The 24003-nt window shown below is 46.9% G+C and overlaps 1 protein-coding gene across 5 annotated transcripts in view; it reads left to right on the top strand.

Moving 5' to 3' along the window:
* Positions 1 to 24003, top strand: part of TNRC6C (trinucleotide repeat containing adaptor 6C) — a 95797-nt gene that overhangs the window by 2076 nt on the left and 69718 nt on the right. For all 5 annotated transcript variants that reach the window (XM_032870498.1, XM_032870502.1, XM_032870501.1 and 2 more), the window contains exon 3: positions 18987 to 19313. The gene's annotated coding sequence lies outside the window, so the exon portion shown is untranslated. The remainder of the gene's footprint in view (positions 1 to 18986; positions 19314 to 24003) is intronic.

The following is a 24003-nucleotide window of genomic DNA, read 5'->3' as shown; positions in this document are numbered from 1 at the left end:
ACGCAGCCCAGTTCCCAGAAAGGAATTTGTCTCTCACTCTCAGAAGCAGTATGAATGTATAGCACACTTTTCCAGAAGACCTGGAGGGTTGTGGTACATAGTTGTATTAGCAGGTATGATCTTGAATAAGAAAGAATGGTTTCGGGGCACCTGGGTGGCTCAGAGGGTTAAAGCCTCTGCCTTCGGCTCAGGTCATGATCCCAGGATCCTGGGATGGAGCCCCACATCGGGCTCTCTGCTCAGCAGGGAGCCTGCTTCCTCCTCTCTCTCTGCCTGCCTCTCTGCCTACTTATGATCTCTGTCTGTCAAATAAATAAATAAAAATCTTAAAAAAAATAAATCTCAGAATAACTCTGAGGTGTAAAAAGAAAAAAAAGAAAGAATGGTTTCTTCCACTTGTCGTTTAAAACTACAGGATTGTTGTTCTGAGTCATCTCTTTTCTTTTTTTGTTTTTTGGTTTTTCTTTTCAAACATTCTGAGAAGTTTTTATAACCTGATTCAATACCAGCCATATTCTGTTGTCATTTTCAGTATTTTCTCTTCATGGAGTAACAAATTGCTTATGGTCGTATAATGATCCTGCCACACTACATGGAATTATTGTTTCACGTTAGAGTTCTGATGAGCATTTCCTTGCTTACTCCAAAGTCTGCCGGTGTTTCCTCTTCTCCTTTTATCGTCTCTAAATTACTGCTCCTTTGGGTCTAATTTGTCATCAACTGTACTAACTGTAGCTAGCCTTAGTGCACATAATAATAATGATTATTAATGTGTCCCAAACAGAAAAAAATATTTTTAAATTATAGATAGTCTAACAGTGCTGCTTGGTAATTCATTAATGAATATTAGCAGTATCAAGGTTTAAATTTTTCTCAGATGCTCCGTTATTACTCGTTTGAATCAAAATTAATTCCCTGCAGGGACCTGGTTCTGAATTTCTGACCGGAGATGTGCGTTGGACAGCACAGGCTGGGCCTGCTGCTCCCCTCATTAACACTTCCCCATGCCCTGCCCCTCACAGAGCTGCACTGAGCAATTTGAAAGCCTTGTATGAGCCTTTCCACAAACAAAATAGTTTCTTACAATTTCTGCTAAACGTTGTCTTTGTTTTATCAGTGACTCAAGAAGGAGGTAGCTGAGCACAATTACCTCTTATGCCTTTAGTGATATTCCAGATGCCCTCACAGTTGGGGGAAGGCAGTCAGATGTAATCTTACCTATATATTGAATTTCTGCTGTGGAGGACCGGTATCTGAGTGTTGGGCACTGTATAATGGGTTTTGCTTAGGTAATCAGTAATCTCTCCTTTGTTTTGGGCACTGCCCTTAATTTGGGCACAGATAATAGTAGCTTTAGGGACGCCTGGGTGGCTTTGTTGGTTAAGAGGCTGCCTTCGGCTCAGGTCATGATCCCAGCGTCCTGGGATCGAGTCCCACATCGGGCTCCTTGCTCGGCAGGGAGCCTGCTTCTCTCTCTGTCTCTGCCTGCCACTCTGCATGTGCTCGCTCTCGCTCTCTCTCTGACAAATAAATAAATAAAATCTTTTAAAAAAAAATAGTAGCTTTATATGTGATGTGATGACTTTGTGAGCCTAAATTTTCCATATTGTGTTCTGGGTTTTTTATGGATTTGATTTTTTCTAAGGATTAATTATAATACCCATAAATGAGAAGTAATTTTAATTCATTGGTTTTGGCCAGATTTTCTAAAGTTCATAAAATAGAAAGATAAGTTTTCATACAAAAAGCACAAAGTTAATTATATCATGTATGAAAGCGAGTATCTTTATGACCCAACATATCTCGAACTCCATATGATTAATGCTTTATGATTTTGAGTCATATACTTTTATAAATTTATACATTATGATTAGTCTCCTAATCTTGCTTGAAAGGACTATAATTTAAGTTTTGCAGTTGGGTATTAACTTTGCCATGCATTCAATTTGTAATGCTAATTTTAAGAAAATCTTTATGTGCTTTTATTAATGTAAATCAGTTCTTTCAGGCCTTGGGTTGAGCGATAAAGGTTCTGGGGTTGGAGATTGTTTGCTCTGCTCCATGTTCCTGTTAAGGCTCATTCTAAACATGGTTTTCTCAGTATGAATGAAGGTAAGCACTGAAGTTTAAAGGGTGCTTTCCTCGTTCCACAGTCAGATCTAGATACGAACAAATACAAGTGAGAGCCCTCATCTCTGCACTTGGCCGGTCGGGCTGCGCTGCGGAGGAGAGCCCGCTCCGTTTGCTCGACGCGATACTCAGCGGTCCGGGCTGTAAGGCATCACATCTGTGTTTTCCTGAATTACACTGTGTCATAGAATCAGCAGATTCCTTGAGTTTACGTGTGTTCATATTCTCATCCACATAACCAAAACAAATAGGATTTTGAGTGTATGAGTTACCCTTAGAAGCAGTAGCTAAAAGTCTCGTTAGTGTGCTTTGCACAGTGTATTTTATGAAATATGGCATTTTGTTGGCCTGTCTGCAAAATTAATAAAATCTTGAAGTTTGAAGGGTCCTTAGAGATTCTCCAGTTCCTTCACTGGTTTGGAAATGAGGTTCAGAAAGGTTAAACAATTTGCACAGATTTTGACAGCTGTACTTCGTGGCAGAACTAGAACCCTCTTCCTCTTGCTGTCAGTTACAGCTTCGTCCTGCTGTCATATGAAGGAGACATCAGTATTGTTGATCCGTTATCACTATAGTCATTCATCTTAGGAAGTAACTTAAGTTCTTTTCAAATAAGGCTGAAAGAAATTCCTAAGAGATTCGTTATGTGACGGATCTTTATGGGATATGGGATCTTAGAGGATTTTAAATATTAGGTGGCTTTCTTTAGCCATGTTATTCTGTGTTTAAAGCAACTACTTAATTTTACTGTTAAACCCCTGACAGAAAGAAGATATAATACATGCATTAATATTTTTTCCATGGGAACAAAAGAAAGTATATTAAGAGGTGGTATTTTTCCCCTAACATATAGGCAACTTATAAGGACAACATTTTTGGGAAAAAACCCAACAACTCAGCAGGTATATACATATAAATTCTTTATTGAATTTTAGAAGGAAGGAAGTATAAATCCACAGGGGCAGGGTGCTGTGGTGCTTCTGCTCGGTGCTTCTGCTACAAGCCCTTTAACAGCATCTTCTTGATGGCCCTTTACTAAATCTCAGATAAAGTGAAAATCCACGACTCTGTTTAGCTTAACTAAACTCTGACGTTAAACGTAGAAGCAGTCCCAAGTTTAGAGAAAGTTACAGCTCTGAAGGAAGCCGGCAGTGTGCTCTCTGAGAAATCACTTAACAGGCTAACTTTCTTTGCTTTGCCTTTTTTTTTTTTTTAAAGGTTTTATTTATTTATTTGACAGACAAAGATCACAAGTAGGCAGAGAGGCAGGCAGAGAGAGAGGAGGAAGCAGGCTCCCTGCCGAGCAGAGAGCCCGACGCGGGGCTCGATCCCAGGACCCTGGGATCGTGACCTGAGCTGAGGGCAGAGGCTTTAACCCACTGAGCCACCCAGGTGCCCCTTTGCTTTGCCTTTTAAACCGCTTTATTGAGTTAAACTGGCACACGGTAAACTACGTGTATTTGAAGAGCGGTTGAGGAAGGCTCCGTATGTACGCTCCTGCGAGACGGTGCTCACGGCCTGGCAGGTCAGCGATCACGCCTGGAAGTTTCCCTGCGCCCCCGCCAACCCAACCCTCAGCCCCCCAGCTTCATCGGTCCGAAGGCGAACACTGGCCAGCTTCCCGCCCCTGCATGAGGTTTTCTTTTCTAGATTCCGGTTAGACCAGCGGAACCACGCGGGGCTCTCTCGCTCGGAGTGACGTGTGTCCGCAGCTCACTCCTCACTGCCTAGCGGGGCTTCCGCTGTTTGGGCATCGCAGTCTGTCCTTTCACCTGACCCTGGACGTCGGAGTTGTTTCTAGTGTTTAGCTTTCGTGAATAAAGCTTACGTGAGCTCTGGAATCCGAGTCTCCGTACGGATGTGCGCTTTGCCTTCTCTGTGGTAGACGTGTGGGGTGGAATGGCTGCATCCGAGGGTAGATGTTTGACCTTCAGGAAGCTGCAGAACATTTTCAAAGTGGTTCCCCAGTGCTACATCCTTACCAGTACTTGGAAAATCAGTCTCGATCATTGTAGCCATTCTGATGGGTGTGTGGCCATCTCTCGCTGTGCTTTTGATTTGCGTTTCTGTAATGTGGTGGTGTGGAATGCTACTGGCATGTGCTTTTCTGCTGTGTATCTTTGTCGAATATTCAAATATTTTGCTACTTTATAAAAGTTGAGTTACTTGCTTGCTTTTTCCAGATTGGCTTCTAATACACATTGACTCTAGAGTCAGGCAGAAAGAAGCGTCCCTGCCCGTAGCTTCCTTCGTATCCCGTCAGTTCCCGTCCTCGCCGTGCACGCAGCTGTTTGTAAGACCGTCCTTTCAGAAAATACGCACTTTTAGCGGCAATCACATTTTGTCTCACTTTCAACATACCTACTAAAGATTGCATTAGTAAATGAGCTGTTAGTCACATTTTGCTATCTAGAGTTGTCACATTAGTTCATTAAATCAACAGTTAACAAATATCTATCAGATGGCAGAGATAAGTAAGTTCCCTGTTCTCAAAGAGAGACGCACTAGTAGGGAGGGTTGGTTATATAAGCAAATGGTGCACTAAAGTGTCCTGAGGGTGGTGATCTGTTTATCCCACATCTTCTACCTGAAAAGACTTAACTCCATTCACTTGGTCATGTTTCTATCCACTGTTTATGTCCCTGTAAGAAAAAATGACCTGTTTTTAAAAATAAGTGAGAAAGCTGGGGGAAAGGCAAAAACTGCTTTAGAATGAAATGAATGCACGCTAGGGTTGGCCATTTTCCCAGTTGTCCCCAAGTTAGCCATGAAAATGAGACAAGGGGGAGTGCCTCATCCCAGCCGTTCTGAACCCACCCATGAGGCCAGTAGAATGGAGCACTCTTTAACAGTCTATCCTAGCAAAAAAAGGGAGTTGAAGCTGGAGGTGTGGAGGGCAGGGAGACCAGCTCATACAGTCCGTCTTAGGACTTTAGATTTGACCTTTCAGACCAGAGGGAGCCACAGGAGATTTTAAGTGAAAGAGTGACTTAATGAGATCATCATGAGATATATTTTAGAAAGATCATGGAACATGGCAGACTGAAGACGAATCAGACAATCGGAGAGGGAACTGATGCAGCCGGTGCAGTTAGACCGCTGCACACCTCACGTTCTAGATGACGGCTCCGTGGTGAAGGCGGACAGGAAGGGCTGTGTGGTAGAGCCGCCAGAACTTGGAGACCAACCGGGTTACACATTTGATCCAGCAGACGCTTGCCGAGCACCTGTTTGCCTGGCACTGGTCCCTGTGGGGAGAAAAAGATTAAACAACAACAACAGGGGCGCCTGGGTGGCTCAGTGGGTTAAAGCCTCTGCCTTTGCCTCAGGTCATCATGATCCCATGGGCCTGAGATCAAGCCCCGCGTCGGGCACTCTGCTCTGCGGGGAGCCTGCTTCCTCCTCTCTCTCTGCCTGTCTCTCTGCCTACTTGTGATCTCTGTCTGTCAAATAAATTAAAAACAAAATCTTAAAAAACAACAACAACAACAACAACAACAACAACAGATGCACTCCACACCCTCTCGCACCCTCTTGCAGCTTCGAGTCTTAGAGGGAATGGGCAGAAACCTCACTCAGGATGCCGCGTGTGTCGTCACTGGCTGGGATGGCCACTGTGAAGGAAGAAGAACATGGTCTAATGACAGCATAGAACAAAAGACCTGGAACCAGGCTGCAGTGAGCAAAGGCATCCCCAGTGATGCTGAATCGCGCGCGGTCTGACGGATGGAGAGAAGGCAGCTAGGCCGGGCAGAGTAGAGGACTTGCGGGCTTCCGCATTCAGAGGGGACAGCACTCGCAAGGGCTGACTGGCCCATGTGGCATTCTCCAGGAACTAAGCAAAAAAAAGCTGACACAGAAGGCGAGTTGTCAGCAAGGGGGAGAGTGGTGTCGCTGAGGCTAAGGTAGATGGGGACCCAGTGTGCGCCGGGCATGTAGAGTTGGAATATTCCTCTTTTTTTCCCCCTTTTTTAAAGATTTTATTTATTTGACAGAGCAAGAGAGCACAAGCAGGGAAGCAGCGGAGGGAGAAGGAGAAGCAGATGCCCGCTGAGCAGGGAGCCCGACGTAGGGCTTGATCCCAGGATCCTGGGATCATGACCGAGCCGAAGGCAGATGCTTAACCATCTGAGCCATCCAGGCACGCCTGGAATATTCCTTTTAAAAATCAGATGGCAACATGGCTGATTTCCCTTCCCCTCCCCATTCCTCTTTGACTGGATGTTGGCATAGTCTGACTCGGGCTCCCTCTTGTGGCAGCTCTAGGATCCCGCGCTTTGGAGGACAAACATCCCAGGATTATTGCTGGTCCATGATTTGTACATTTATTGAAGAAAACACACAGTCCTACCACACGGGGCAGTACGCATGCTCTGAGAGAACACATTTCAGATGTGATTCCACTTAAAACTCCTGTGTTTCATGAGATTTAGAATTTGCTGGTTTTCAAGAGCTTGTTCGAGTACGGATGGTCGAGCGTGGAAAGAGACGAGGTCAGCCTGGAGGTGAGCAGGGTGAGAAGCTGTGCGCTGGGGGCTCTGTTCACCCTCCGTGTCTGTCCAGTGTGTTGCCTCATTCAGGAAGTATTTCTGGTTAACGTTCCGAATGGAGAAGATGATAGAAAAACCAATATGTATCCGTGCTGTGTTTGTTACTTGCCTTTAACATACGCTGTTATCAGAAGTTTCTATTTTGATATTCTGAATCTGCCAGCTCTTGCTTAAAAGAACTTAGAAACATTTGCCTGTGTGATAAATAGTACATGTTTTTAGAGTAGAAGAATCCAAGGACCAAAACAATGTAATTTTCTAATAAAATGGTTCTTACTGTTAGTAGTCATTATTAAAGTAAATTTATTTTAACATTCATATTATCCAGTCTGATGTACTAAGAGTAGCACTTAATTTAATTTCATGCTTTTTAGAGAGGTAACTGTAGTACACTAGAATAGAAAATACCTCTGAACAGCATTCTCTCATTAGCAACAGGCAGTAAGATGATGTAGTCAGCAGTTAATGAGTTTGTGCTCATTTTGAGTTGAGCTTCTGAAGTTGCCATGGTGACAGATCGGCCAGAAGCCGTCAACAGAACACACAGAAGGCCACCGCTTGGTACCCCACCGGGAGTACCAGTAAGCCCGGCAGATGGCCCCTCCTGCACGCGGCTGTCTTCCCCTCGCCTCTTGCTGCTCTAAGGAGCTTCTTGCCGCAGCCTTGCCTGCTGCGTAGGTGGCAGAAGAGATTGTAATAATGAAAATCTTCTTGGACTCACAGATCATTTTAGCCCTGGAAAACAGTTCTCTTTTATATATGTTTCAGTAAATTTTAAATTTTAAGAAACTCTGAATCTTGGAGTATATATTCTGAAATAGCTAGGTTTAATGATTTTTGAGTATTTTTCTTCTGTCATTGTGTCGTATCTGTACAAAAGAGAAATTCTGTGTTTTATCATACTTCTGTGTCTTTGGGCTCATGAGGAAACTGTATTAAATTCTTACACTAATTGTAAGATGCATGCAAATTTCAGAAACAAGACATGTTAAAGTGTCCCTCTAGGTTGGCATTTATCTATAGTTACTTTTAAAATACCCCGTTGCATGCCTACAGTTGTCAGCGTGCTTTGGGCTTGTTATGGCAGCCCGTGAGATGCTGGTGGAGGGCGTATGTAAGGTAGCCCCATTACGGTAAATGTCATTACGAGGAAACCGTTGCTGAATATCTGGGTCATGACCACACACCGGGATGTTGTCTAGGTGAGTGAAAGAGCTGAGTATACTACTTGCTAAAAAAGGATCTGTGCTCTTAATCAGAGTTCAGTTGAAGTGTCTAGAAGCCACTCTAGCTTTTTTTAAGTACAGGGAATTGAGTGCTTATAAAACCACTGCAAGGCCAGAGGGAGGGGGCACACCCTAGGCTGGGCCTCGAGAAATGATTCCTCACAGAGTCATCCCGAAGAGCTGCTCCTTGGGAAAGAATCAGGAGGCCTCACTGGCACTGTTGACTTCAAGGGCACAGTGTCACCACTGCATCCCAGTGATCAGGAAGCTGCCATCAGCACTGTCCCTCACCGCCACTAAGGCCGTGATTGGGAACTTGGAAGGACCCTGCACAGAAATGCCCACCGTTTCCAGGACTGTGCTTACAGTCGGCGCCAGGGTAGCCGAGAGCAGCCAGGTCACTGCCTGCTAGATCACATGGCTACACACGTCTGCTTGGGGTCTGCTCCACAACAGGGGCCCCCTTGCAGCTGGGAACCAGACCCCTGTTAATCATGCCCCTGGTGTGCATGTTGGGGGGTGGGGGGCTGGGAGAGATAACTCTGACTGCTGCTCTGGAATATTTTTTAGAACGATGGGATTGATGACTGCTCATTAACTTTTGTATATAGTGTTTGACACTTTGCAGATGGTGGGAATGTGAGACCCAAATTAAGTGGGGAGGTTGAGGGCCAGACTAGAGATGTAATCCTCCAGTCCTAAGTACCGCTGTCAACATCTGTGCTAAGTTGCCACTGTCGCTTCTGGCAGCCTTTGCCGACCCGCCCCCCTTCTTCGGTTAGGTCGCAAATTGCAGTTCATGTCACATGACTTCGAGTTTTGTTCCTTAGTCTACAGTCCTTCCCATTGTTTCCCAGAGGGGAAGAGGAGTGAGGTGGATTATTAAGACTGGCCAGGACTATTGACCTAACTTCAGTCAGACTCCTAGACCATCTCCTAGGCTTGTTCCTGCACTTCTTTGTAAGATCTGGTTTTAGCAAGAACCGTGCTAAATCAGTTTCACCAGACCCACCCCCCTGCCCTTCTTGGATGTCTGACCCGGTTCCGCATCCGTCACCGGCCCGGGTGATGCCTGACGCCCTGGCCTGCCTTCAGCCAGAATCCTGCTGGGTCGGTTTAGCCAGAAGCCGCCTCACCCATGACGTTGACTCGTAGTGGTTTTCTACTTGCTTCTCCGCTCCTGTGCTCCCTGGTTTTAAATTCCTGCCTGTCCCTGCTCTACTTGGGAGATGAGCCCACTCTCTCTCCCCCGCTGTAAATCCTAGCGCCTGGTCCCTACTCCCATCAGCCCAGTGAGGGTCCCGGATGGAGCTGCCTCACCATCCTTAACAAGTGTCTTTGCACGGTTTTTCTTTACCATAATAAACACAGTGCACTTAGTGCGTGCTAGACATTGTTCTGAACAGGTCTTTACGTATTGAACATTCTCTCCTCAACGAACCTTCTCAGTAAGGTACCCTTACCCCCGTTTTACCCCCCACTTACCCATATTTTACAGATGGCACAACTTAGTGACCGAGAGGTTAGCAACTTACCCAGCGTCCACCAGCCAGGAAGGGGCAGAGCTGAAATTTAAACCCCAAATCCGTACCCATCGCCACTGCACTGCATCTCTGGAGAGGCGCACGGGAATGATAAAGCTCGCGTTGCTCCTGGGGAGGCTCTTCAGAGCAGCGTACAGTCAGGCAGAGGGGAAGATGGGGCTCTGGTGGCATCGGTGAAATTATTCTTCTTAAGCTGGAGGTTGGGTACATGAAGGTTTGTTGATTATTTGAACTTTATGCCTTTTTGTACATCTTAAATATTTCCAAATAATTTTTTTTTCAAGATTTTGTTTATTCGACAGAGAGCACACATGCACAAACAGGAGGAGTGCCAGGCAGAGGGAGAGGGAGGATCAGGGAGCCCAACACAGGGCTGGATCCCAGAACCCCGGGATCATGACCTGAGCCAAAGGCAGACACTTAACCGACTGAGCCACCCAGGCGCCCTTCCAAGTAAATTTTTAAAGGAAAGAGTGTCTTGGTAGTATGGCTTGGGTAATAAGACGGAAATGTCTTGGTGCACTGGGCACCTGTGCTCCCTGCTCTGTTAAGTCCCTGGTGAGGAAGGGAAGGTGGACCCTGATGGGAACCTAACATCCCAAGGGTTGCCCCCTGGGGATTTGTGGAGTGGAGCAAGGAGGGGGGCTGGTGCTGTGGGCCGGGCTACAAGTGGTTTCCCTTACCTGTGAAGGTGACAAGGGGCAAGCACACAGGACCCCTGTCTCTAGAGCTTGCACAGACAGGTTCTTGGTCAAGGTCACCTGCTTGTTGAGTTTAAATAGCAGTGAAAGAGTATGTCAACTCTCCATGAACTTGTAATCAGAGGAGCCTTTCCTGGAGAACTTCTCCCTGAAACCGGAGGCTTCAGACTCCCCTGTGTGCTGCAGCCGAACAGGACCCCCCACGGCGGGCCGGGGCTCTCCCAGCTATTGGCCACCAGGTGGATTCCGAAACCCTTAACAAAGCCTGTGCCTGCCTCTCCCGCCTCAGGCCTAGCTGCTCTCCCTTGAGGCCCCAGGCTCCAGCCACACTCGTGTTGTTTCAGCCCTTGCCAGCACAAAAGCTCCTTCTCAGGTCAGGACCGTCCCCACGATGCGCCGCTTGGTGGGTGTGAGCTCACGAGCCTGTGCACGAGCCCGCGCGCCACACACCTCACCTGGCTGGTGCTTCTCCAGCCTCGTTGTCACTTCCTCACCGGAACTAGCCGCCTGTCATGCTTACCACGACGAGTACTTGTGTATTTCTGAAATCATAATCTCTTACTGGATTATAAACTACAAGGACAGGAACTGTATGTCTTCCACAGTATATACCCAGTGTCTGGCACAAAATTGGCATCCCTCAAATATGACCTGAATAAATATGGAGAGGGGACGTGAGGGTACAGACACACCGGGGAGGGGCTGGGCATGCGAGGCCAAGAAAGCCAGCAGACAGGGATTTGACCCCTGGCTCACCGTGCCCTGCTTTCCCGGTTTCCCAGAGCACCTAAACCGCTGCAGCTGCGTGTCTCACTGGGCGGCCTTTTCTTTCCTTCTTGCCCTTCTGAGACGTGGGCTCCGTGGCGGGAGTCTGCCTTTTCTGTTCGCCGGCATTGCCCGCTGCCCAGAACAGTGGCTGGCTCTAGGAATGTCCACGTCATACGTGGAGGGAGCTAGCTGGATTCAGGGTTTCTTTCTTTCTTTCTTTTTTAAGAATTTATTTATTTATGACAGAGACAGAGCGGGAACACAAGCACAGGGGAGCTGGAGAGGGAGAAGCAGGCTTCCTGCTGAGCAGGGAGCCCAATGCAGGGCTCAATTCCAGGACCCTGAGATCAGGACCTGAGCCGAAGTTAGAGGCTTAATCCGCTGAGCCACCCAGGCGCCCCAGTAGTAGAAATTTAGAAGCTGTGTGGGCCCTATTGTGACCATGCCCTGTGAAAATTGTAACTGAAAGCAGAAAATTGTTTTGAAGAAGCCTTGGTTTCTCAGAGGGTGGTTTCGTATCTGCCTTTTCCCCAGCAGGTGTCACGGTTATTTGAAAGGAGAGGGGAGCGTTTCCTGGGGAGAGGAGAGGTCCCGGAGAGTGCCCACACACCGAAGTTATTACGTAGCTGCTGTCTCCATGTTCTCTAAGGCAGTGACTCGTTGACGGTCCCTAAATAAAATCAAGCTGAAATTCCCACAGCCTGGCTGAGTTCTGCTCTGTTAAAACAGTGATGTGTAGGATAGACTCGTCTGTGAGCCTCTGTTCACTTAACAGGGATAGCCTCAGACGCAGGTGAGTTTGAGAAGAGCCCTGTCACGATGACTTGGATATCCCACTCTTTCTTTGGGCGGCGAGAGATCAAGAAATTTGTGTCTGAAGAAAGTGGATGGCTGGTCAGAAACTGCCTATTTGGTTTATCTGTATTATATGAGCAGATCAAATTTTGAGATACTCCACTTATCAGTGGAGATTATGTGAGTTAGCTGCTACTTTTCACAGATCTGAAGAACACTTGTTGACACCGCAGCAGCTTTACCGCTGTCTCATAAAAGAGGCCAGAGGCACGTGCAGTTCGGTAGGGCCAGATCGCTCTGATGAGTGAGGTTTCTCTTCCCTTTCCTTCAAACTTCCTACAGAGGCCCAGATAGCACCTGTTTTAGACTTTGCTGGCCTTGTTTGGTCTCTGCCATATATTCCTCATTGTTCCTCCCCGACCTTTCAGAAATGTGGGAAACCATTAGTTCACCTGTTCTGACTCCTGCCCTACACAGCTCTCCCCCTTCAGAGGGGAGACTGGTTTGGGATTCTTTGACTCTTAAAATGAGGCTCTAAAAGTGACCACACATCGTGTAGTGCAGACAACACTAGGAAAATGGAATATTCCATATTCAGATTTCTTAGGATTGGTGCTTTATGTTCAAAGCTAGTTACCTGTTGATAACACTCCTTTATTACACTTCTACAGAACAGTGACTGATAGTATTCATTTACTATAGGAGACTTCTTCATTTCTGGAGCACGAATTCCTTTTTCTCTGAATATTTTTAAGAAAAACAGCCCTGTGTTTGTCCTCCCTTCTTTCTGAAAGGATGACAGCGGTGTAGTGGCAGCGGGCTGGCTCTCGGAGACGAGGCTGCCGGTGCGTCTTGGTCAGCTCACCTGGGCCCCCAGGGGTCTGTGCAGAGCAGGGCGGCACAGGGTGATTCCCTTGCTGGTCGTTTCCATCAGGTTTTGAGTTCAGGTTTTCTGCATTTCCGTTCTTTGAGAAGGCTGGGCGACAGATGGAAGTACTTGACTCTGATGGTAGTTGGCCTTTCATCGCAAGGGTAGGTAGAACTCTATAGCTTACTAATAGTTCTCTTTCCTTGTTCTGTCCTCCCTGGTTCTCCTTCTCCTCCTCTTCCTCCTTTTTTTTTTTCAGCTGCTGCTTTTGAATTTTATAGTACAAGAACCAGTTGCGTTCATATTCTGGGCTTTTAAGAAGCAATGGCTAGGTCTCGAGTAAGATCTTTGGGCCAGATAAGTTAAAATGTGTAATAAAAGGGGCACCTGGATGGCTCAGTTGTTGGGCATCTGCCTTTGGCTCGGGTCATGATCCCGGGATCCTGGGATCGAGCCCCACGTCGGGCTCCCTGCTCGGTGGGAAGCCTGCTTCTCCCTCTCCCACTCCCCCTGCTTGTGTTCCCTCTCACTGTGTCTCTCTGTCAAATGAATAAATAAAAAAAATTTTTTTTAAATGTGTAATAAAGTGAAATGATATCATGCTGATAACCTATTTTTATTTTTCAAGAAAAGATTATTTAGAGAGAGTGTGAGCTGGGGGAGGGGCAGGGAAGAGAGAGAATCACAAGCAGACTCCACACTGAGCGCAGAGACCAACTTGAGGTTCAACCCCATGGTCCCAAGATCATGACCCAAGCCAAAATCAAGAGTCGGAACGTAGCTGACTGAGCCACCCTGGTGCCCCATGCTAATCACAATTTTTTAATTTTTGTATTTTTTTAATCACATTTTTAAATAAATTCAGTGGTGGTGTTTCCCAGACAGGTGTACTGCCCTGCTCTCAATTCCATTTGCAAAGTTGTAATGGAAAGTTGCTATTGTGAAAGAGACAGCAAGTTTGCTTTAATTAATAGATTTGGAGTTTTTTTTTAATCAAAGTATAATTAGTGTTCTGTTAGTTTCAGGTGTACAGTATCTGATTCAGCAATTCCATACCTTACTCAGTGCTCATCATGCCAAGTGTACTCTTAATCCCTTTTACCTGTCTCACCCATCTCCCACCCCTCGCCCCTCTGGGAACCTCCAGCTTGTGTTCTGTATTTAAGAGTCTGATTTTTTATTTATCTCTTTTTTTTCTTTGCTCACTTATTTTGTTTCTTTAATTCCATATGACAGTGAAATCATGTGGTATTTGTTTTTTTCTGACTCTTCCACTGAGTGATGTTCTAGTGGGGTGGGGGGGTGCGTGGGTGTGTGTGTGCCACATCTTCTTTGTCTGTTCATTTATCAGTGAACACTTGGGGTGCTTCCTTATCTCGGCTGTTGTAAATCATGCTGCAGTAAACGTAAGCGCTCATATTATCTTTTCAAGGCAGTGTTTTCATTTTCTTTGGGTAAATCCCAGTAATGGAATTACTGGATCGTGTGGTCATTCTATTTTTACTTTATTTATTTATTATTTTAGAGAGAGGGAGAAGGGGCGGGGAGAGAGAATCTTAAGCCGACTCTGTGCCCAGTGCAGAATCCGATGCGGCGCTCGATCTCACCACCTCACGATCATGACCTGAAATCCGAGTCCGGCGCCAAACTGGCTGAACTACCTAAGTGCCCCTAGTTTTAATTTTTTTAGGGACATCCGTACTCTTCCACAGCGGCTGCACCAGTTTGCCTTCCCACCAACTTCATAGCCGTTATTTTTAGAGCAGAAAGAATGAGCAGAAAGTATAGAGTTCCCACAGTGCTTCCTCTCCCCACCCCGACACATCCTCAGTTTCTCCTCTTACCAACCTTGGCCTTGGCGTGGGGCTTTTGTTGAATCAATGAACCAGTATTGGTATATTATTATTAACCGAAGTCCACCGTTTACATTCGAGTTAACTTTGTGTTACACAGTTCTAAGGAGTTTGACAAGTGCTGGTATCCTATATCCGCAATTAAAGTATCATACTGGTTTACTGCCCTGCACACCCCTGTGCTCTGCCTCTGCCTCCCTCCCTCCCCAGCCCTCGTCAGCTGCTGAGAGTTTTACTGTCTCCGTCGTTCTGCCCTTTCCACAGTGTTCTGTAGTAGGAATCATAGACTGTGAAGCCTTTCCATATTGGCTTCTTTGACTTAGCAGTCTGCATGAGATTCCTTCATTTCTGGTTAAGACTTGATAGCGCATTTCTTTTAAACGTAATTCTCCATCGTACGGATGTACCAGTTCCTTCACCCGTCACCTAGAGAACGACATCTCGGTGGCTTCCCATTTTGGACAACTAGAAATAAAACTGCTCTAAACATTCCCGTGAAGGTTTGTGTAGATAGAAATCTTCAACTCCTTGGGGTAAATACTTGGGAATTTCTGCTGTTTTAATTAGCTGTAGGCCAATATCAGAAAAAAATATATATTTGAAAACCCCTATGTTTAAAAATCAACCTGTAGGGGCGCCGGGGTGGCTCAGTGGGTTAAGCCTCTGCCTTCGGCTCAGGTCATGATCTCAGGGTCCTGGCATCGAGCCCCGCTTCAGGCTCCTTGCTCGGCAGGGAGCCTGCTTCCCCCTCTCTCTCTGCCTGCCTCGCTGCCTGCTTGTGACTTCTCTCTCTCTCTGTCAAATAAATAAAATCTTTTTAAAAAAATTTTTAATTAAAAAAAAATCAACCTATAGTAGGTTTTATAGCTTTTTTTTTTTTTTAAAGGAAAGCTAGAATGGATGCTCATTTCCTGTGCCTTTGAGTTAAAGGTGAATAACCATCCAATCTAAGTAAATCATAAAAAATGTGCCACGTCTGTAGCCAGGCCAGGGAAACAGGAGCAGAGAGAGGCAGAACATGTAGGAGGCACTCGGTGTGCTGGGAAGGGCCAGCCATCACAGAGCTAAAACCGCGGGGCCACATCCTTTATTCTTCCCTTCGAAAATCCTAGGTATTCGGAGTTGGAAGGAACCTGAGGGAGTCAGCGGTCTCAGCCTTTCGTTTCCCGATGAGGAGACTGAGCAGCAGGAAAACCTCTGGACTGGCACCGTGCACGTGATCGTGGGCGCTGGCCTGGAATCCAGGCCCTCAGTTTCCCAGTCTAGTATTTTTTCTGCTTTTCCAGTTACTTTCTTTATATTCTGCTATCTCTCCATTTCACTTTAACTTCAGAATGTGTGTTTGAGAAAAAGTCAAGCCCTTGGACGTTTGTTGAGCGCTTACTGTGGGCCAGGCACCACGGTGATGTCCACCGCGGCCTCGTGGGGAGACGGCTGCCTAGAAAGCGTTGTGCAGTGCTGAGTGCCGGTGCGCGTACAGGGCGGTGGGAAGGTGGGGGAGCCGGCAGGGGGGACTGAGGGGAAGTGACATTTAATCTGATAATTTAAAGAATGGCTAGGAATCACCATGTTTTACTGAATCTGATAGATTATCAATTATGCAGTATTTCATGTACCACTTAGAACAAATACTGCCAGTTAACCTGATACATACGTCGTTAATTATAAGATGCATCTCAGTTTCAGGAGTATTAACATGTGCAGAGCTGTGCATGAGAAGTGATGAGACACGGCAGTTGGATAGACGAGGGGAGAACAGCAGTCTGAAGAGAGAGGGTGGGCATGGTGGAGTCAGCAGGTGGGTCTAGAAAAGAAGGGCTGGAGAAAGGCAAAGGGATGGTGAGGACTCTGCAAGAGGCAGTTACAACAGACCCTTTAAGAAGTTCGACAGGAGGAGAGGCAGCAAATCAGGAGGTAGCTGCGGGGGGATTCCGGGTCACGGAGGGCAGTAGTTGTTGCTGTCTTTGAAGGAAGTGGAGATTGTGCGTGTCCGAATCCTGACAAGGAGGGGCTCGCGGAGAGCAGCCACACAACCCCTGGGCAAGTTAGAAGTTGCGAATGTGCTTACCTCCGCTCTCCACAGAAGCCCAAGTGGCTAGATTGTCTTGCATGCTTGTGTTTATAAAACAAAGAAATAATCGAAGACTCATTCTCAAGCTTTGGGCCTTTGTGTCGGCTCTGGAGAGTGTCATGGGCTGAAGACCCAGGGCACGCAAAGTCCCTGAGACGGAGTCCCCCGGAGGACACCACCTTGCGTTTCCTCCCTGAAGCCCTTGACTGTGAGCTGTACCGTATTCATACGCCAAGAGAAAACAAGGCCGACTGACCGGCGTGTCATCGACGGTAGGACACGTCCTGATGTAAATGCGTTTAACTTATGAAGAAATGGAAGTCTTAGAACTGGTAAAATACAGTGTTCACCACAGATCGGAGTTAACAGGCATGGTTCAGAGAACGGTTTGATGCTCATGTATTTGGAGTGGCAGAAACTTGAAGGTTTTCCCTAATGGCTTTTATTCCTTCTGGAAAGTAAAGTCACAGTTCCTCTTCTGAGGAGGAGGAAATAAAGGCATTAGCGGCTCCGGAGTGGAAGTCTTTGAGTGACTTGTTGACAGCAGTGGAACCCAGCAGGCCCAGGAAATGGTAGAATGGCCAGGAGGCACTGAGCACGCCCTGGGTTAGGGACACAAACTCACAGTGACGGCGGACTGCAAGTCTGTGATCTGAGTCAGGAGCAGAGAGTACACAGTGGCCTCATCTAGGGTTAAGGGTTTGCTGGGCAGGGCGACAGAACAACGGTGGGCTGAGGCCTTGCAGACGTGGTCTGTGAGACAGTACAGGGCCACAGGGGCATGGCAGAGCCCATGCTGGCAGACGAGAAACTCAGGCCATGTGAAACGGGTAATGTCAAGGCCAGCAGTAACATTTTGTGTTCCCCCAAGAGGGACTGGAAATACTTTTATAATGTTACTTACACTTTTTTTTTTAATAAAGATTTTACTTATTTATTTTACTTATTTGTTTATTTATTTATTTATTTGGTATTTATTTTATATTATTTATTTGACACAGATTTTATTTATTTATTAATCACAAGTAGGCAGAGAGGCAGGCAGAGAGAGAGGAGGAAGCAGGCTCCCTGATGAGCAGAGAATCTGATGTGGGGCTCTATCCCAGGAGCCTGAGATCAGAAATCACTGAGCCACCCAGGCGCTCCAATGTTACTTAACACTTTTAAGATAGATACTGAACTAGGTATAAACTCATTCTGTGTAAAGACATTTACAAATTAAGTAGAAAAAAATTTTTTTCCCCAGACAACAAGGCAGGGGCACTTGGGTGGCACAGTTGATTGAGCATTCAACTCTTGGTTTTGGCTCAGGTCGTGATCTCAGGGTTGTGAGATCAGGCCCCACGTTGAGCTCCACACTCAGTGTGGAGTCTGAGATTCTCTCTCCCACCCCCTGCCACCTCAAATAAAGAAATCATTCTTTGGGGGGCACCTGAGTGGTTCAATTGGTTAAGCATCTGCCTTTGGCTCAGTTATTATCCTGGGGTCCTGGGACTGAGCCCTGCATCGGGCTCCCTGCTCAACAGAGTCTGCTGCTTTCTCTCCCTCTGACAACCCCCCCCCCCCCCCTCATGTGCCCTCTCTCTTTCTCTCAAATAAATTCCTTAAAAAAAAAAAAAAAAGGTAAATGTAATGTCCTGGATATTCATGTTTCAAATTCAAGATGAGAAACGGCTTTTGAGGCTCAAATTCTTTGCATTTCATGTGTCTGGGCTCCCTTATGAATGCAGGGTCACTCACCTTTGCATTTGGCGTGCTTATTATTAGTAGTAACACAGCACTCTCAGGCCTGCCCCTCAGCTCTGCTGCTCCCTCTTCCTGTTGAATTACTGTGGAACTCTTGTTTATGCAACACTCAGATGGCAGTTTGGCTCTCTAATTTGTGAGCATCATACACAAGTTAGCCCATCTGTATTCTTTGCCAGCGAGAGTGTGCTGGCGTGTGCTGGACGTGATGATAGCAGCAGCACCAGTGCTTTGCTCGGGGAGCACGTGTGTGTGCGCGTGTGTGTGTTGTCCTCAGAATTAAAACAGAACAAAATACATATATAGATGGATGAGCATCTAAGATCCTGTAATTTGAGAAAACACCGGCCAAGAGCAGTGGTTCTCAAAGTGTGCTCCAGGGACTGCTGGCATCAGATCAGGCACCTTGGGAACTTGTTGGGTCAAGTCTGATGCAAGCCGAAGCGTAAACCACTGCGAACTGCTCTAGACTCGCTGAGTCACCCATTCTACAGAGCAGGGGACTGCGGCCCAAAACCCGCTGCTCAGAATTGCACTCAGTTTCTAAGAAAACTGGGTCTCAAACCTGAACCTCTGGACTTTAGTCCGTTTCTATTTTCAGAGCACTGCGTTGTCATTTCTTTCTCGGTTTTTTGTTTTTGTTTTGTTTTGTTTTGTTTTGTTTTCTTTGGTTTGGTTTGGGTTTTAAGGAGTGTTCCTAAAGTTTTGGGTTCTTGTTGTTTCATTCCTTATAGTGCCAGAACCTACTAAGACCTGTTCAAGCCAGCCCCAACCTGCCGGTACCAGTACCAGCACTTGCACCAGCACTCTGTCCAGCAGCAGCAATGGCAAACGTGCGCCTGCCAGCAGCCAGCAGCCGGCTGCCTCCCGTTACCTGCCTCGCGAGGTGCCTCCACGCTTCCGCCAGCAAGAACAGAAGCAGCTGTTAAAGAGAGGGCAGCCGCTACCCACGGGGGCTCTGACCGGTGTGAGCCCGACCCAGGGGGCTGGGCCCACAGGGGTAAGCCCTCCTCCCGTCCCCAGAGCCGGAGCACAGCAGCACCCCAGTAAGCTCCAACCAGGTAAAAACACATAGATGAGGGATTGGTTCCTTTTATCTGACAGGTGGCGTGCTGTTTTCGACTTTGCTCTCCAGTGATACAGACATATTGTGGTCCATATTCATTATATGCATCTAATGGAGTGAACTAGCTAGCTAGACGGTGGATAGATTCATTTCAGTTGAAATTTTTTTAAGATTTTATTTATTTGAGAGAGAGAGAGAGAGAGAGCGCGAGCATAAGCAGGGGGAGGGGCGGAGGGAGAGGGAAAAGCAGGCTCCCCACTGAGCAGGGAGCCCGATGTCGGGGACTCGATCCCAGGACTCCAAGATCATGACCTGAGACAAAGGCAGATGCTTAACTGACTGAGCCACCCAGGTGCCCCCAGTTGAATTGTAAAGTTCAGTTCTGTTTCCTCCTCCTTGTGTATATTGTTTCTCATCTGTTCTCCGCTGGCATGAGCTCCTTCAGCGAAGTCTGTTTCTTCCCCGAAACTAGAGGTCTGCACAAGAGCACATGTGCATCTGTCAGGGCAGTTGCCGTAGAGCCCTGCAGCTGGAGCCCTTCACCTTCCTGCCCGTTTCCGAGGTCGGCCCGTGACTGGGCCTGTGCTCTCTCGGGGAGGTCACAGCGTTTGAGCGGGAGTGGGTGCTGGGTCACTGTGACTTGTTCAGACACGCGGAACCAAGCCTGCTGGATCTCATGCTCAGCCCCTGCGTGGCTGGGCTTCTGATCTGCCTGCTTTTTGCTGGCCTCCTGGCCTGCAGTTGGACTCTGGCTTTCTCTTGTCTCCTGAGAGAAATTACCACTTCTGCATTTACTTTCCAGCTCCTAGGCTGCTGACAGCTGTCCTCTCCTCCCTCCCCTCTTCGCATCTTCTTGACCTTACTGATGGACTCATACTTGAAAGAACTTCTTTACCGAAGTGTTAGAGAAAGTTTTGGTAGAGAGCAAAATACATGTATTCAACAGCTGTGTTTCTCTGTTATTTTCTTAAATCGTTCCAGTTTGAATGATTTCACGATCAGCACTGGTGGCTAGCTTGGACACCGTATTTGCTGATGGTAGTGAGACTTGGGCCTGGAACTAGGGAAGCAAGGAGGCTTCTTACGTTAGATTAGGATCTAAAACCTGCTACAAGTTATATTGATGTTTTCTTTCATGTGCTGCTTTCTAACATGGAGAATAATGCCACTTGGCTTCAGAGTATAACAGCAAGCAGCATTTCTCAAAACTCTGACTTTGTTATATATTTGAAACAAATATTTTTAGACACCTTGGCCATGTGTCTTCAAATAGTCTCGACTCTGATCTGCTAAATTCCTGGTACAGGGGTTGTAGGTCATTGGTTGTCAGCAAAAAGGAAGAAAAAGAAATTATCAGTTATAATCATTGACCAAGAATATGGTCTTGTCTGCTTCACCGTATCAAACACAGTTACTTTCTACACTGAAACATGGTCCTCAGGAAAATCTTAACACAGACAACAGTATGTAGTCATCCCTAAATAGCGTGGTGTTTTAACTTCAGATGCTTATTTTGAAAAACTGGAAAAGAGCTGTAACAACCCTGCTTTTTTCAGGCCTTATCCCATTGTTACATCATGAGTTGGCAGGACCACATCAGGGTTCCCATCAAATGCTGTTGGTGCAAGACATTATCAGGACCTTCTTAGAGAAGTAGAAAATAAGGAATTGCTTCAAATTTGGGGATTGAAAATAATATTCTTTATTATAATATTTGCCTCTGTAAATATCCTCTGGAAAGCTATTTCTAGTTTATCATAGTTTAAAATACATATATATGTATATATATATATATAGAGAGAGAGAGAGAGAAGACTAAATCAGCATTTTCTGTATAAACATCTCAGAAAATGGAATGAATCTACATTATCTTAATAAAATAAATGATTGATTTTTGGTTCCCAAACAAAAGTCTTCATTTTATACCAGGTTCATCTCTTTCCCAGCAGTTGCTGGTATCATGGCCAGACGAGCCTTTCTAACCGATTCAGGTCCTCTTGAAACCTGTCCTGCCTCCTTTGTTCCTGCTTCACAGAGTCTCATTTTCAGTGATTGACTCAGAAATTAAAGGGCAGAGACCTTAGCGATTAGAGGTCCTGAGAGGTTCAGACCTCTGATTTGGGATAACAGTGAAGTCCTAGCTGGGGGTTTGACCAGTGCTATAGCTACCAGGACTGCCCCCACCCCCACCCCCAGTGCAGAGCTCCTTCCAGCCCACTGGTCTGGTCATACCCTAGGAAAGTGCGACACTTTATAGGGTACTTTCAACGTAACTAAGAGCTGAGACGCTTACATTTGATCAGCGAACAACGTAGGCGGCATGGTGCGCACTGAAGGGGACGATGGGTCTGCAGCCCGAGCACCTTCCTGCAGGAGGAGCAGAGAGTGGAAGTGCGGAAGGGGCTTCGTGGGGTGGGGCCCAGTGACTGGGACAGAACGGAAGGGGGAGCCCATCAGGGGCGTGCATGTACTGGGACAGATGACACTGAGCCTAGCGTATTTGTGACACGGCAAGGAAACAGTGCTGGTAGAATGGAAAGTAGCCCAAGTGGAATAGAAGGGAAAATGTTGACTAGGCAAGGCTGTTCTGACGGCCAGGCAGAGAAAGCGAGACTTTGTGCCGGAGGAACTAGGAAGGCAAGACAGATTTCAAGAGAACCTGAACGTCCCCCACCAACAGCATTTGATCAACAGCATTTGATGGGAACCCTGATGTGGTCCTGCCAACTCATCATGTAGCAATGGGATAAGTCCTGAAAAAAGCAGGGTTGTTACAGCTCTTCGTTTTTCAGTATGCGCCCCCCCCCGCCCCCCGCGCAAAGGTTTAGTGTGATTGGCAAAGAGTAAAGAAGGTTAAATATGCCTGGAAGGAATCAGTGGACTTTGAATCACCTTTGTCATAGCTTTGAGAAGTTATGTAGTACAAACCTGCTAAAACTAATGAGCATCCTAGTTCCCCCTCATTTGAGGGCTGGGCCGCCTTACTGCCTCCTCCCTCTGAAGGGGACTGTCACAGGGTTTGCCTTAGTAAGGGAAAGCAATCTTGTCCACCCCAGTATACGGAAAGCACTCACCAGGGAACAGTGGAGGTGTAGAAACAGGAATGTGTGTAAAATAATTGAAAACTGAAGTCATACTCGTTTTAGCCCAGCGAGCGTAGATCCGTTTTCTCTACTGTCACATAAGGTAGTGGTAGCGTACGGAGAGAGACCAAGCCTGTCACTTCTGTATTCCATCTTTCCTTTATGTCCCACATGCTTTGGAAAAGGGTGTTAAGTCAGTAGATCAGTCTGGCTCTCGTTAAGTTTTGTTATGATTCACCTTGTAATTTACAGTAATCTGTCAAACTTGTTCATATGGAAACATCGAAGTGCCAGTTTTTGACAAGCCGATACACGAGCTTGATACTTTCGCACTCTCTTTGCTCTGGTGACTCCATCAGAACGCCTAGGCGGCCGCCGCACACCTCTGCTGGAGGAGAGGCTAACCTGCCAGAACCGTGTTGTCTCTTTTATTTTTTTTAAAGATCTTTTTTTTTTTTTTTTTTTAATTTATTTGACAGACATCACAGGCAGGCAGAGAGGCAGACAGAGAGGAAGGGAAGCAGGCTCCCCACTGAGCAGAGAGCCCGATGCGGAGCTCGATGCCAGGACCCTGGGATCATGACCTGAGCCGAAGGCAGAGGCTTTAACCCACTGAGCCACCCAGGCGCCCCAAAGATCTTATTTATTTGAGAGCATGAGAGTGGGGAGGGTCAGAGGGAGAAGCAGCCCCCCACTGAGCAGGAAGCCCGATGCAGGACTCGATCCCGGGCCTCCAGGATCATGACCTGAGCTGAAGGCAGTCACCCAGCCATTCGAGCCTCCCAGGCACCCCCGTGTTGTCTCTTCAAGCATGTGTACATTAAGTCACCGGGCAAAATGTTTATTGAACGCCTACCAAGTATAGGGATAATAGGATAATAGTCATGCCCAAGTGTGTTGGGGTGCCACTAAAAGATAACTGTGGGGGGCCACATGCCCATTAACCCAGACCGAGGACAGGGGATGGTCCAGGAAGGCTTTCCCGTGGAGGCGACCTGAGCTGAGTTTTGGATTAGCTGTGAGAGGCAGGTGATGGAGGAGCCTGCGAGGGTGATGAAGGGGCTTCGGTGTGGCCGGGGGCACAGGAGGAGGTGGCAGGCTGGGAGGGTAGATGTTTGTATGACTCAGTGAAGCAATAAAGTAGCACAAAACTTACTGGAGCGAGAGTAAACCGATAAATTGATGAGATGGGATGCCCTGGAGGGACCTGGGAAAACACGCACACACACGTGCGTGTGCCCACACAGGCTTAGGTTAGCATGGCCCGGCCTCCCAAACTGCTGGGCATGCGGTGGCTCCTGTCAACACAGTGCTAGAAGACCATCTAGGAGACAAACGGGAACTGTTGGAGGTGACGGAGACCATCTCCAGATCCTAAAGCTACTAAAGTGGTTGAGAGCTAGTATTATTTGTGACCGGGGAAAACTAAAATGAAAACAACAGTGATGCACCGGTTTTCACTTACCAGACGGCCCTGCTTGACAGTCTGTTGAAATAGCAGCGGGACCTTGGACTGCGTGCTTTCCGGGTGCGGGGTCCAGGTGCTTCACAGCAAGACCCCAGAACGAACACTCCGCCAGACTGCTGAGGGCCTGGGAAGGG

The sequence above is a fragment of the Lontra canadensis genome, unplaced genomic scaffold (genome assembly GCF_010015895.1).
Source record: "Lontra canadensis isolate GAN:19392208 unplaced genomic scaffold, GSC_riverotter_1.0 scaffold41, whole genome shotgun sequence".
Classification (NCBI taxonomy): domain Eukaryota; kingdom Metazoa; phylum Chordata; class Mammalia; order Carnivora; family Mustelidae; genus Lontra; species Lontra canadensis.
Note: the sequence above shows the minus strand (reverse complement) of the source record. Positions and strands in the feature narration are given on the sequence as shown.